The sequence below is a fragment of the Ctenocephalides felis genome, unplaced genomic scaffold (assembly GCF_003426905.1).
Source record: "Ctenocephalides felis isolate EL2017-DRISC unplaced genomic scaffold, ASM342690v1 CF-g0.4_SCAFFOLD_01170, whole genome shotgun sequence".
Taxonomy (NCBI): Eukaryota; Metazoa; Arthropoda; class Insecta; order Siphonaptera; family Pulicidae; genus Ctenocephalides; species Ctenocephalides felis.
This window is the reverse complement of record NW_020537324.1, coordinates 82,214,185-82,222,274: the sequence shown is the minus strand read 5'-3', so window position 1 is coordinate 82,222,274 and position 8,090 is coordinate 82,214,185. Positions and strand designations below refer to the sequence as shown.

At 30.0% G+C, this 8,090-nt stretch overlaps 1 protein-coding gene across 1 annotated transcript in view; it reads left to right on the top strand.

The window, feature by feature from the left end:
• LOC113365698 (signal-induced proliferation-associated 1-like protein 1) overlaps positions 1-8,090 on the top strand; it is a 123,286-nt gene that overhangs the window by 59,622 nt on the left and 55,574 nt on the right.

Here is an 8,090-nt window from a genome sequence, read left to right as displayed (position 1 = left end):
TGCTGCTCTTCTTTCAGAAGATTGCAAATTTATTAATACTTTGGCAACGAATGTGTTTAATTATGAACTGTATAACTATGTGTGAATGTATTCCAGACTAGGTCTTTTGTCTGGATATGTCGAGATCAATACCGACTGGGGATAATACCTACAAAATCTCCGCTTATCTTGCCTTTGGCTCCCACGAAAACTACCTTTACTTATCTTTTGTTTCTTTTGCCTACGAAATCGCCTTTAGGCATTACATCGTAGGGGGAGGCTCTAGAGTTCTATAGTCTTTTCGCCTCATTCGTTGTTTTCCTTTCCGAAAGTTTGCAAGTCTTTTATCTCGGTAACGAATGAGTCTAACTATGTGTCATGTGTTTCTTGCTAGGTCTTTTGTCTGGGTATGTCGGGCTCAATACTGTCTAAAACCTCTTCTTATCGTCTAAACCCCTTGATGTAATGCATAAGAAACAAAGTGAAGAATTCTTTATTTTGTTTCTTATGCATTACATCGAGGGGGGAGGCTCTAGAATTCTATGATTTGTATTCCTAATTGGTCTATTAGAACTTCAGTAACGAAATTGTCAAACTACATGTAATGTATAAATATGTTTGAATTTGTATGATTGAATGTGTATGAATATATCGGATTTTGGGTATGTATGAGAATTTGTGTTTGTAGTTCGGTATGGCTGTGTGTTTGTGCATAATTGTGTATAAGAATGTGTGAATTTGTTGGAATGTGTTTGATTATATGTGATTGTGTATGATTATGTGCGAATATATGTATGACTGTGCGATTGTGTCATACAAGTTTAAGTTATTCCAGCGTGGGTTTCAATAGAGGTTGACTCATTAAATAACATTGAAACAGATGCATAATATATATATATATATATATATATATATATATGTATGTATAAATGTATATATATACTAGATGACCCAACGTTGTCCTGTACCCACATCTACGTTTTTTTTAATATCCTATACTAATATTTATACCGTTCAGTTCAAAATAATCATTATTGGTTTTCGAATTACTATTTCCGCCAATGTATGAGTGATGTTGAATGTAGAACTGTCTCAAATAAAATGATTATTTTCAATTCCAACAGTTAACACTTTAATTATTCCTTTAACAAATATTAAAATATGTTCAATAAAATTGTATATTAAAACTTATACACTGCAATTTATAGAACAAATTTATTTCCAGTAGTTCCAATAGTTCACTTTTGAACTTGAGAGTAAGATGAACCTAATTCCAAAATTTTATGCAAATTAGATCACAGTAAAAAAATTCAGACCATCCTCTTCAAACTCTCCATTAACTTGAGTAAATATTTCGTATTCAATGGCAAACATATGAATTTTTGACACAATGAAATTTCTAGATAATTTTTTGAGAAAGTAAATTATTTTTGTATTGTGATTTAGTAAAGAAAGGCAAAACACGACTGCATTTAAAAGTTAAAAAATAATAATCTGTCAAAGTGAATTTTAGGCTAAGTTTGATGTGCGATCACCGACAGACGCATGCGCATCACCTGTCTGATGTTGACTGTAAATCTTATATTATTTTAATTTTTGGCGCATCTCAGCTGCTTTTCGGCAATAATACTGTAGTCATTATATTTTCCTTATTTATAATCATGAATTTATTATATTTTAATTTTGCCTTAGCCTATAAGTGAATGGAATATGTTTGGCAAATGACAGTCTTCATTTGTTTTTAATGTCAAACTAAGCTTCAAATATTTTCAAGGTCAAACAATAATAAGCGGTTTTTTGTAATTTTTTCGATTTATTTCTACAATACAACTATATTTCTATGCATCAAAAAATTCTAGAAAATTTCCCGAACAAACTTCAGGAAGATTCATGAAAATACGAATTATAGTTTAGGAGGATTAATGAAACTTACATTGTTACAGAAAAATTTTATATATAAGATATATATATATATATATATATATATATATATATATATATATATATATATATAAATATATCTTAAATATAAAATTCTTCTCTACGGGTGTTTTATTTGATACTTCTCTTAAACGGTTATTCAGATTTTGATAAATCTTTTTAGAGTATGACCAAGAAAATTTTCAAGATTTAATGCACAATGAAAATATAGTAATTTTGTAGAAATAAATGACAAAAATTACAAAAAACCACTTATCATTGTTTGACATTGAAAACATTTGAACCGTCATCTGCTAGAAATCGATTCACTTGAAATTTGAATTTAGCTGAAATTATGAGCCTAGATAATACTAGAATATAATACACAAGAAGAATGTAATGTCTACATTATTATTGCCGAAAAGCAGCCGAGATGTGCCAGAAATTAAAATAATATAAGATTTGGTCAACAGTATATGTTTGGCAGATGAAATTACATAATTCAGTTAATAAATAACGCAACAAGTCCAAAATTGCATATACATTATTTTTTTTAAATTTATGCATGTCGCGTTTTGGTTTACTTTACTAAATTATTTTAATACAAAAGAATATTTCTACCTATTAAAAAAATGATTTAGAATTTTGTTTCATGTCAAAAATTTCTCATGGAAAATATAAGAAAATTGCATTTTTGTACAAAAAAGAGGAAGCAGTTAAATTAGTTCCCTTTATATATTATTGTAATAATACTAAATTAAATTATTTAAATCATTATATTCTTATGACACATTATAAAAGTCTTTGTTACTTTTGCCATCATCCTCAAATCTTTTACAACTTTCAGTTAATTGAACCGAATTACCGAGAGAACCAGTTTGGAAGATCTGATTATTATTTTTTATTTTCATCTGTTTTTTTTTTTCTTCTGGACGACAGGAAGAGATCATTTAAATCCGGTCTTGACATCCGATCGTTGATTGTTGTTAAATTAAGAATGAAACAGGAGTGGATAGGAATTGTAAAGGATTAATGATAATAATATATTATTATTATTTTTTTTCGTTAGACGAGTTCTACTCGCGCGTCTACTTGATGATTTATATAAAGCAATCGGGTCAATTGATCGTTAACATATATTTAATATGTAAGTAATATAAAGGCGGTGATTAGATGGAACTGAAACGAAGGTCGATATATCTATAACTGTTGATTTTATTTACATTCACAATTCTCGGCAACGTGCTTTCGATTAATCGTAATTAATATTGATATTTATTATTAACATCATATATAGTATATGATTTCCCACTAACGACTTATGGTATTATTATTCAGGGGTCGTCCATTAATCACGTGAGATGTTTAGTGGAAAGGGGGGGGGGGGGTGTTTTTAACAAAAAATTCAACTAGTGGTATATGGCATCGTGCCTTAAGGCAAATTGCTGGAACTTTCCGTACCGTAATGAAATATTCGAGAAGTTTGAAACGTTTTCAAATATATTATTACAACAAATACTGTAACTTTCATTATTTTTGCTATCCTGTTATATCTGAGCAAATCAAATGTGAATCATAAATTAATTGATTTATCTCCAGAACATAAACAATTGTCATTTCATTCCAAATTCAATTTCAAACAAAAAAAAAGTTGCCTAATTTACACAAAATTGAAATAGTGCTCCCGTATAGTCACATTCTAAACGCATTTGCAAATAATTCTGTGCGACATTTTTACTTATAATGTGCTTAGCTTGGCGGCATTTTCACATTTTTCAATAGTTTTCACAAAATTAGAAAAGTGCTCCAGTACATGAACAGTCTAAACGCACTTAGGTAAACATTTGTACCAGAGTTGCGCTTAGACTGTGCTTAGCCTGGGTGATTTTTTTATTTTTTAATCTAATATTACGAAAAAATTTTTTGAAAAAAAAATAAGAACATTTTTTTTCCAAAAGCAATTATTTTGTTGAAACAAGCAGAAAGTTCTTTGAATCATTTATATCGGACGCTTAGTTCTCTCAAAAACCGCCATTATTTTAACATTTAGCTCTGTATCTCCGAAACCGCTGGGCCTAACATTGCCAAAAGCTAACAACCACTTTTCCCCGTCATTACGAACTGAATGTTTTTTGAATCATACAAATCGGATGATCCGTTCTCTCAAAAACTTAATTTCTGTTTTCTGCACTCTTTGCTCCATATATCCGTAACGGCTGGACCTGCCTTTGCCAAAAACTAATCAGCACATCTCTTTTTTAATTGGAATCGAATGTTTTTTAAACCATTCAAATCCGTGTTCATCCGTGCGCCCGAAAATGTGGATGAAAAAATGCGGACATACAAAACACTCATACTCATACACACACATATCCATTTAGTTTCTGAGGTATGCCCTTTAAAAATGTTCAGAAACCTTCAAAACGTCGAGAAATGCAAAAAAAAAATATTTTTGATTTTCAGCCTATTACTGTAACGGGAGGATAATAAACATAAATTTAATTTTCTTGATAATAAAATTATATGTCTATTCACTTCTTAGTAGAATCTTCTTCTTTTTCTGCACTCGCATTTCAGTTGCAGCACATGCTTGTTTGTAGAATCCATTTTTTATATCTTTCTGAACCGATTTGAATGATTCAAAACATTTCACTTTAAAGTTCTAAAATATATCCTCGATAGTGTGGATCAACCGACTTGAATGGGTTACGATATTTTCAAGAAATTTCAAAATTGTCAAAATACTAAAAAAAATTACAAAATTCTAAAATGTTCTAAATTACAGTACGGGAAGTTTCAGCAACTTGCCTTAAGGTACGATGTCATGCCCAAATAATTTTTTTCTTCTAAATTTTTTTCTCCTCTCGTCAAACGGAAAGCGAACTTTATTAATTAATTCTTATAATTCTAAAAAAAATTCACAAAATTCTAAAATGTTCTAAATTAGAGTACGGGAAGTTCCAGCAACTTGCCTTAACGTACGTTGTCATACGCCCAAATAGTTTTCATCTTCCAATTTTTTCTCCTCTCGTCAAACGGAAAGCGAACTTTATCGTCAGAGAAACAGCATCAAAAGTAAAATTAATCTCACTTCATCCAGAGGCGATAATTATTATTATATGAAGCGGCAGCAAAAAATCGCTCGTTCGCCGTTCTTGCATTTTATTTGTATCGAGTAGTAGTGGCATCTTTTATCTTTTATCTTTTATCTGCTGCAACGTCCGGCCCGGCCTTCGAGATCCGGTTTTGCCATGCGACTAGTTCCGGCCGATATCGGAAACGGATAGGCCGGATAGAAGGATTCTAAAACTTTGGAGAAAAGATAGGAATTGAGATATATTTTGAACCCATAGAAAATGATATTGTAGGACAATTCTAAAAAATATACTAAAAATTACTTTTAAGCTATATTTATGTTAAAGACTGTACTGATCTATACATGTAACTTTCTTGTTTATTGCAATTAACTAGATGAAGAAACTTGACATAATATCTCTTCTATATATATAAAAATATGTCGGGTTTTCCTTCTTGACGATATAACTCCAGAATGCACGAACCGATTTCGACAATTTTGCATTCGTTGGAAAGGTCTCGGGCTCCGTGAGGTTTATAGCTAAGAAAATTAGTGGTGCATGGCATCGTGCCTTGATGAAAATTGCTGGGACTTCACGCACCGTAATTAAAAATTCGAGTAATGACATTAGTGAGAATTATCAGAATTATGCTTGCAATTAAGTCAACGAGCAATTCTTGCCGCAAAGAATAATGACGTACGCGCACTGAATTTCACCATTCAATCAAAAATTGCCGGCGATTGGGTGACATACCAATGATTCCGACTGGTCTTCCGTTTGACTTCAAACGATTGCAATTTCCAGTTCGCCTTGCGTTCGCAATAACAAGTCGCAAGGCCAATCGCTTAGTGTTTGCGGAATATATTTCAAATAGATTATTTAGAAAATCATTGTTTTTCACATGGGCAGTTATACGTTGCCTATTCACGAGTTGGAAAACCATCCGTTGTATTTGTGTTAACGTCAGACCAAAAAACAAAAAATGTGGTTTACCAAAGAGCACTTCAATGAAACGGATAATTTGCGGATTCACTTTCATTTACTTAGGGAAGTTCAACTAAAAAACACTTCATTTTTGTAATCGAAATAAATTCATTACTGTTGTGCATTAAAATCAATTTTTTTCTTTTAAAATATAAAACAAACAAAAATTTCTTCATCTTTCTCACAAAACCATCTGGTGGCGAAACGGAGTTCGTCGGGTTTGCTAGTTTGAATATAAAAATTAGTGATGTGCCAAGTCGAATCAAGTGATTCGAATCATTCGAATCAAGCCTTTAACGACTTGATTCGAATCAGATTTTACATGATTCGAATCAACTCGCATCAAGCCGCAAAATATTTACTGTGATAAAATATGTATTAACACAATTTTTTTATAAATATAAAATTTTTCATAAATATAAATATAAAAAAAATGTTTTGATTTAATTCAATATTATAATAATATAAAAAATAAATATCATAAGTATAAAAAATAAATAATGAATTAAATCAAGCGAGCCACCCGACTTTAATATGCTTAAATGTATCAGCCAACTCCAATCGTCTTTGTGTGACTTTAACCGCATTCATCGACTAACTATATCATCCGACTTCATATGACTCAAACCGAATCAAGCGGCGATATGAGTTATTCCGACTTCATGACTCAAACCGAATCAAGCGGCGTTACGAGTTATTCCGACTTCAATTCTGATTCGAATCATCCCGACTTCAAGCCGTTCGAGCGATATGAGTTAACCGTATGGGCGATACAATGCGTCGTCGTTCTTGCGTGTATTTATTTATTTTACGGAGCGCTGAGAGCGATTTTGTTCGTGAAATATCAATACCCAATTTTGATAATAATTAAGTGTTTTAGATTTTAAATGTTATCAGAATAAAACACTCGAAATTATGAAACGAGTTTCGGGAATCTTTCAATATAATTCTCTTTTGAAACAATTACTAAACACCAGAAAGTCAGTAAATAATATGTTAACTTCTGATTATGTAAGTAATGGCAAATTCACATTAATGAAATTAACTTTCAGCTCTCAGTTTAGATGCGATCCTTTACTGATTACATAGTAAAATAAACAATCGACCCATGATTCCAAATATTATTTTATATGCTTTAGTGATGCACAATTGTTTGGTAATCTATTATTGTAAATTAATTTGAAGATATGTTTTAGCCGTCCTCAAAATTACATCATTTTTAATAATTTTCAGAATATACTTTTTGATAGTGATTTATGTTTACAATTTCTACTTTGTCGGTTATATTGGTTAAACTGACAATTTTGATTATAAATTTGGATCACTTTTACTAAATTAATACATCCATGATTTTTTTTTGTCCATATATATAATTGATTCGAGTTGATTCGAATCATGATTCGAATCAGGTTTTTTTCTGATTCGAATCATTCGAATCGGGAATTTTTCGAGTCGGCACATCACTAATAAAAATACAGTATTAATATCGATACAGGATTATATGTTACTATTCAATATCATTCTAGGGTATATCAAGAAGATTTAAGGTCTTCATTATTTTAAAACATTTAAAATTATTTAATTTTGAAAAAAAAAATGACTCAAACCTCATTTATAATTATTTAAATTTTATGAGCGATATCAAAAATTAAACACAAAATATTTTTTTATTTTTAATTGCAGTTGAATAGTACATCAAACCGATATAGCATGTTGTGATGTTAAAAAATGCTTTATTATTTATTTTCGAACAAAATCGTCAAAAATTCTATTTTTTTAAATCCAATCTTTTTAAAGTTACAAGATATGAGATGAAGAAATACCTAATAATGAATACAATTGCAGTAATAAATAAAAAAATTAAATAAAATTAACTAAATATAATTAAGTTTATAGTAAATAAAAAAAATAAATAAATATGTAATAAAATAGCTAATAGTTAATTAAATTATATTAAATCTGCAAAATATTGACTTGAGCCTTATTGATTGCAAAATAATATATAAATAAATAACAGCAGTTAAAGAAGTGTTTTGCAAAGTGGGATAAGCTAAAAATAACAACAACATTTCTTAAGGAATTCTTAATAGTTAAAATTCATATTTGGAGGTACAAAAAATTAAAAAAAAA